Below are 7,593 nucleotides of genomic sequence, written 5' to 3'. Positions count from 1 at the left end.
GGAAGGGCTTGGAATCATCAACTTGAATGACATAGCTAACAGACTTGCTTCCAAATGGATAATAAGAAGCTTGTCCTGTCTTGATGGGGACTGGTCTTAGTTACTACTTAGAAATTTGAAGGACTTTGCCTTGCAAAGTCTCCCTAGATGGAAAAGACTCCCAGCCCACAACCCTCTTCTTCAACAAGAACCAAATCAAGCCTTCTGGCTCCCCCTTGGCCAAAAGCTTGTGGGAAGCATGGAATGCAATTAAAGGCAAGCTCTCTCCAAACCCTAACCTCAGAGACTCAGTAGGTATCAATAGAGCAGACTTAATTTGGTGGCCTTTACTTCATCTTGAAATAGAACCAACACAGTACAGGATGGATTTAGCCCTGCCCAAGAAAGGTATCAACACCTGGGATGATATATGGAACTCTCAAATGAATAGATGGTATGACCCCAGGAACTTTAGACCCACTGCTCATTCAACAAAGAGGCCATCACACTTCTCCACCTCAGAAATTCTCTATGGGATCCTGGACTTTCCATTCTCCTCCAGCATGGATCTCCCAGCAGCGGCGGCGACTGGGTGGAAAAAAAAGCTTCCCCTATTCCCCATTTAGAAATAGAGCCCCCCCCCTCTTCATGTTAAGTTAAATCAAAGGTGGGGCATCCAATTGGATAGGAAACAATGATACTTTAAATTTAAAAATCTGTGGGCTCCAAACATTGAACCAAAAAAAACCTTTTTTAATGTGGTTGATCCTTCATAAAGCTGTTTGGTCTCATCAAAAGGTTGTTTCTCTGGGTGTTGGTTCAGCAATATGATCAAGGTGCCATAGGGAGGAGGAAACAATTCCTCACATTTTCGCCTCATGCTTTGCTAATAAGGAAGCATTTTACTTGGTGTGCTCTGTAATCTTCCCAGTTGTTAAAAAAAAACCCATCATTCTTGGTGAGTCCAGGATGCTCCACTCCCAGATGGAATAAGCTCAGGGCTGAGTACCTATGGGTTGTTTGGCTGCAGAGGAACAAGAAGGTGTTCAATAACCTACTCCAATCTGCCTACCCTTCTTTGAGATTTTGCCTGATTGTGCAGGTAAGGAACATGATCAAGTCCAAGAAAGAGGAAGCAAAAAAACCATGGGATACAGAACATCAGAAAAAGCATCCAATAAACTACTCCAATTTGCCTACCCTTCTCTGAGATTTTGCCTCACTGTGCAGCTAAGGAACATGATCAGGTTCAAGAAAGAGGAAGCACAAAAATGATGGGATACAGAACACATTAGAAAAAGCATCCAATGGAAAGTGCTACCAATATTCTAATGAAGAAGATTAAGGCTACAGAAAAGAAATATCTCAAAGAAACCTCTAAAGCTACTTTCAAATATGAAGAAGTAGCATGGGCCACCCACCAATCTCTCACAGAGATCAAGAAAGTTGATGAAGCTATGCATGACCACTTAATGGACATCTTTATTCTCTAGTTCTCAATGTAATGTTCTATGGTTGTAAGGTATGTAAAGTGAAGAGTCTCCACTATCCCAAGTATCTAGTATTCCCATTTTGTGATTGCTCCTTCTATCTCATTTGCTAATATAAAATTCTCTGCCTTTGTTTCAAAAAGAGAATTTGATCGTTAAGAGATTTGTCACGTGTAGGGTTGACGTAAGATACATAAAGTTCACCATGACCCCCTCTTTTTTAGAAATGGGATGATATGGCTCTTCTTAGAGGGCCCTTTTTTTAGTCCAAATTTTCATTATTTATTGTGGTGTTGCACAAGGGTGATTCGTATGACCCATTTGTTTTCGCTATGACTATGGGCATGGTGCCTACACCAGACAAGTTGATCTTCTTACCAATGCAAGCGTGTGAATAGTGTATAGGTATAAGACACATCTCTTGCTCGTTAGAATCTTACATGTGGTTTAGTCCCCTTTGGTCCAGATCTTCACCACATGTCTCTTGCCCACCACATGTCTCTTGCCCACAGTCATTTATGTGTTCTCCTTAATAGGGATTAGGAATAGATATGATGTGAATTTGGCAGAAGAATTTTTGTAAATGACTGTTGTAGTTTTGTAAATATAAATGTACAATGCTTTGTGGTTAAATTATGTTTGTTGCATAGTTCGCCAGCCCCATTTGTGTGTTCTTTAGCGAGAATGTAGGTATCTTTAGTTCTTAGTTGAGAGCAAGAAGATGGATCCCATGCTGACTATTCTTAGTTCCATTACTCTTACGAATTGGGAAAGGAAACACTGCCCTTAGGAGAAATAAATATATGAGAGACATCTTAAGAGTGAGTGCAGGTCCAAATCTGAATCCTCTGCCGACTTTGATGAGGAGTAGTGTAAGAAGATGGAAGAGGAGAAACGGTAGGTCATCGCTGAGCGTCATGGCTGAGGTATTGAATCTAGTTTTCCTATGACTGATGCGTAAGCTTGCTGTTAGTTGTCTCTAATTTCATGTAAACTTGAGTGTCTGATTATAAACGCCCTCCCTTAAGCATCAATGCTTTCTATTCTTGCTTAGGGACCAGTTGCTTTGCTTTTCCTACACCTGATTTCTCTTAGGCAATGAATCTCTACCATAGCCAAGCTTCAATTGTTGTTTACAAGGTGAAGAAGCAAACATCAAATTAAAATTAAATGATCAGGAAAATATGTACAAACTTGTAGATTGCTGAGAATTAAAGCACTCTTAAAACAATAAGGTGACCAAGTGCACTCAAGGCCCTGCCACTCCACGTGTTTCTCCCTTTGAATAGATCCATACGCAAACAAGACATTATTTATCATGCAGCACTCTAATAAGACTTGCCGACTAGGCGAGGGCAATATGCTGCCCGCTGCTGCTTCCTTGCAACGAGAAATCCAAGCTTCTATGTAGAAGCTGACCCTCCGCTAGATAGCGTCGTGGAGCTGCTCCTGCTTCTCCTGGGCGTCGGAGAGGAGGAGCTTGCTCCAAAGCCAGTGCTGCCTCCACACCTTGCCCATGTCTTCAATGGGAACGCCCATCGTCTCCGGCAGCAAGAAGTAGGTGGCCACGCCCATGATAGCCACCCAGCTGGCAAAGAAGAGGAAGATGCCGAACTTGAAGGTGCAGAGCATGGAGAGGAAGGCCTGCGCCACCACAAACGTGAAGGCCATGTTGCTGAACACGGCCACGCTCTGTCCGAGTGACCTTGTCTCCAGCGGGAAGATCTCACTCGGGATGAGCCAGCCCAGCGGGCCCCACGACCATGCGAAGGCGGCCACGAAGATGCACACGAGTGCGATGATGACGCCGGCCTCCGCCTGCGACGGTTGGTGCAACCCGTCGGCTTTCAGAGATACGCCCAGAAGGATCCCGACGGCCACCTGGGCCACCAGCATGAGCAGACTGCCCACCAGCAGCAGCGGCCGGCGCCCCTTCCTGTCCACCGCCCAGATGGCCACCAGCGTGGCGGCCACGTTGATCCCGCCGGTGATGCCGGCGGACAACAGCGCGCCTTCGCTCTTGAAGCCCATGGTTTGGAAGAGCACGGGAGCGTAGAACATGATGGCGTTGATACCCGTGAACTGTTGGAACAACTGAAGGGCCAAGGTCACAGCCAACTGCGGCCTGTTCCGGCGTAACATGGCGAGCAGAGGGTTCCGCACGGTGCGGGCAACGCGGCTGGCCTCCTGGATGTCCTCCAGCTCTTCCTGCACGTCCTCGGTGCCGCGGATCTTGCACAGAATGCGCTTGGCCTCGTCGGGCTGGCCCCTCTCTAGAAGGCTGTTAGGGGTGTCGGAGAGGCAGAGACCAGCGGCCGTGATGATGATGGCCGGCACACCAGCGAGCGCCAGTGAAAGGCGCCAGCCCCACGGATGGAGTTTCTGGGTGACGAAGTTGACCATGTTGGCCGCCACGATGCCCAAGGTGATGAACAGCTGGAAGCTGTTGTTGATGGCGCCTCGCCACCTCGCGGGCGCCACTTCAGACAGGTAGAGCGGCACGGCCTGGTTGGCGAAGCCCACCCCGAAGCCCAGCAGCAGTCGACCGGCAATAAGCATGCCCAAGTTGATCGCGGTAGCGTTGAGAAGCACGCCCGCGTCGAAGAAGACGCCCGCGAACAAGAGCGTGACTCGCCGCCCCAACCGTTGGGTGCTAAGGGCGGCAGGGTACGACGCCAGCATCGCCGCCAGGTAGAGAGAGGACGTGAACAGCTGTAGCGAAAAGTCGTTGTACTTGCAGTAGGGGCCCTGGGCCACATGGCCGTTCATCATATTCAGCTTCCGCCGCGCGACGCCAGGAAAGAATGCGCCCAAAAAATCGTCCATGGAGGTCACGCCGCCGCTGATGCCGATGTCGTAGCCGAACATCAGACCGCCGAACGCCGCCAGGGCGCACGTCACCGCCACGTACCAAGTCAGGCGGCCCTTCTGATCCTGCTGGGAAGTGGTGGTCGTCGCCGCCGCCACTGAGAACGTCATATCGATCAGCTAATAGTTAGTAGTAGTAGAAGTGCTTGGTCTCTGCAGATCGTTTTGAAGTCTCACGAGCTGTTGTACTGGTTCGTGCTCCCTTTTATACACAACGACGAGCTTTTCTTGCTTTTCGCCGCGTGGCCAAAAGCGCAAAGCGCTTTCCGCGAAAGCACAGGAAACTTGCGCATGTGGCAATTCAACGCGCGCGCAAAATTCTATATATACGATCTAGAATTTATGAAAAGGAAAACAAAATAACTTATACACTACTTTGGTATTTGATTTTTTTTTCCTTCTTCCCCCAATAATATCTTATGCAAGAGAGTATTTCTCGGGAAAGGATTTCTTTGAAAAAGAAAAATGGATTCTTTACAAAAAAAAGTCTCTTAAAGCCACAAAAGTAAATGAGTTCTCATAAACAAGACCAATGGATGACAAGGCTTCGAGGTGCAATTCTTAGTGCAAAATGCTCTTATAGTCAAAAGAGAGATGGATTCTTTACAAAAAGTCTCTTAAAGCCGTAAAATTAAATGAACATATTTCCATGGTACACATGAACTTATATGCATCCAAAAGATCTCACTCGTCTAATGTTATTCAACTCATACTTTAACCTAAATGTTTAGTAAAGTTTCTTCCAATATTGAATTATATACTAACTTAGAATAGTATATGCATTTGTTTGTATTTGAAGTGTGTGTGTGTGTGTGTGTGTGTGTGTGTGTGTGTGTGTGTGTGTGAGAGAGAGAGAGAGAGAGAGAGAGAGAGAAAGAGATGATAGCTACATGCGCCACACGCACATATTCATATGCATATATGTAAATGCTATTTTCCTTATATAGTTCTAAAGATAAGCTAAACATATAGCAAAGCAGATGCTAATATTTAAAGAATTGATCTAGAATAGTATATTTGTTTATTTGTATATGAGCACACACACACATACAAACAAAACTATTGTAACCATGTAGTCTAGTAAAATATTTTGGTATACATGTGTGTGGGAGGGGATATGGGTGTTTGTGTGTGTGTGTGTGTGAGTGAGAGAGAGAGAGAGAGAGATCCACATACACACACTCACTCATGTGTGTGGGAGGGGATATGGGTGTTTGTGTGTGTGTGTGTGTGTGTGTGTGTGTGTGTGTGTGAGAGAGAGAGAGAGAGAGAGAGAGAGAGAGATCCACATACACACACTGGTAGCCTCTCAAGGTAACAAAGCCTAGTTTAAAGCCATGTAAGTTATTTTTCCTTTTTTCTTTGTCAGATGCTCTAGGCAGATTCTCCGAGCAAGCTCTAAGCAAGTGGTTTGGATGCACTAGGAGGCTAGTAAAATTTTAGGTTCAAAATAAATCATTTTAATATTTACATGTGATATACAAAAAAATTATAAAGTATGAAAGATTCTAAATATCTTATTATATCCCCAAAGGGTAACTTTGAATCAAGCAAGACATAAAATACATATCACGCCAATTGAGTGCTCAAAATATTTCTTTTGTTGTCACTCAGTTTATCAATTGTTCATGAAAGCTCCATCTATTTCTACTTGTCAATTGAGTTCCTTCATAAAAATGTATCGTGATTACAACAAGATGAACACCTTGAATATATTGGTGAAAGATGAGCGGTTACAATGATCTCTCTCTTCTCTCTCCATCTGCCTTGGGCTCATGCCCTTCAATTGGTGGATGAGCTCCTTATCAAAAAATTTCAGGGATGAAATTTGTATATTTTAGCTATAAATCCCGGTATTTGTATGATTTCTAGTGATTTTCAAGGCTAAATCTCGATTAAGCCTAAGCATTGCCTTTACATTTAAGGGTTGAAAAAATTTTGAGCATTGTTATCTCCAATGATCTCACATCTTTCGTTCCCTTTATAATTGTTTGCTCCACTTTATAATTGTTTGCTCCACTTTGTAATTGTTCACAGCCTTCTTTGTAAGCTTTAGATACTAGGGTAGGTCAACTACTCTTGATCTTGCCTTTTCCCTCGATTGCTCAAGCTCTCATCCGCCTCAAAGTACCCTCAACATTGCTCAATACCTTGATAGACCTATTATTCCTATTCCTTTATTGAAATACTTCAATAAAATGCAAGATAAGCAAATAAGTAGAAACTTTGTGAGCAATAATAATAATATTACCTTTCCACTTATTTGGTAACTCTTCTTCTTCCATCTCCTCTGTCCTAGAAGTACTATTTTTGTCACTTCCTCTCCATATTACATTTCTACTTATTGGTAACTCTTCTTCTTCCATCTCCTCTTAATATTACCTTTCCACTTATTGGTAACTCTTCTTCTTCCATCTCCTCTATCCTAGAAGTACTATTTTTGTCACTTCCTCTCTCCGTATTTTTGTCCCTACAACCATTTCTCTTGGTAGATATGTTTGTGCAGCCTTCTTTCTTGTGGTAGCTCGTCCCTTGCTAACTTCTCTCAATCCTTAGTAGCTTCATTTTTTTCACTCTTGGTAGCTTTGTTTTCTTGCTACCTCTATTGGAATCTCTAATCTTAATACCATATTCTCGGGAAGTCGCTACCTCTCTTGGAAGCTCTGATCTTACTACCATTTTCTTGGAAAGTTCTACTATTTTCTCAAGAAAAGCTTGTTGAGAATTTGTTGAGAATCTAAGGTGCTAGGATTAGGCTTGGTAGATTGGGAGTCTCCAAATAATCAAGATAATCCATGATTCAAAGATGTGGACACACCAATGAGCACACCCCAACCAAATGTATTGAAATATGTTATCAACCATACAATAAGAGGCTTCTAATATAGATAGGCTCCAAATAATCAAGATAATCCATGATTCAAAGATGTGGATACACCAAAGAGCACACCCCAACCAAATGTATTGAAATATGTTATCAAGCATACAATAAGAGGCTTCTAATATAGATAGGCTCCAAATAATCAAGATAATCCATGATTCAAAGATGTGGATACACCAAAGAGCACACTCCAACCAAACATATTGCAATATGTTATCAACCATACAATAAGAGGCTTCTAATTTAGAATCGTTTAATTTTTCCCATGACTCACATCGTGTGTCCAAGAGTTTTATCCAAAGGATAAAGTCTCTAATGGTTTCATTTGGGTTACGCTTAATTGAATAGAGTTCTTTTGCTGCACTCCATCGATCA

At 43.4% G+C, this 7,593-nt stretch overlaps 1 pseudogene; it reads right to left on the bottom strand.

Moving 5' to 3' along the window:
• Window positions 1-2,847: 2,847 nt before the first annotated feature.
• LOC147624601 (sugar transport protein MST4 pseudogene) lies at window positions 2,848-4,496 on the bottom strand (annotated as a pseudogene).
• Window positions 4,497-7,593: the final 3,097 nt, after the last annotated feature.

The sequence above is a fragment of the Cibotium barometz genome, chromosome 25 (assembly GCF_041138505.1).
Source record: "Cibotium barometz isolate CiBa-2024 chromosome 25, ASM4113850v1, whole genome shotgun sequence".
Lineage (NCBI taxonomy): Eukaryota > Viridiplantae > Streptophyta > Polypodiopsida > Cyatheales > Cibotiaceae > Cibotium > Cibotium barometz.
The sequence above is the reverse complement of the archived record's forward strand: the minus strand, read 5'-3'. Positions and strand labels throughout refer to the sequence as shown.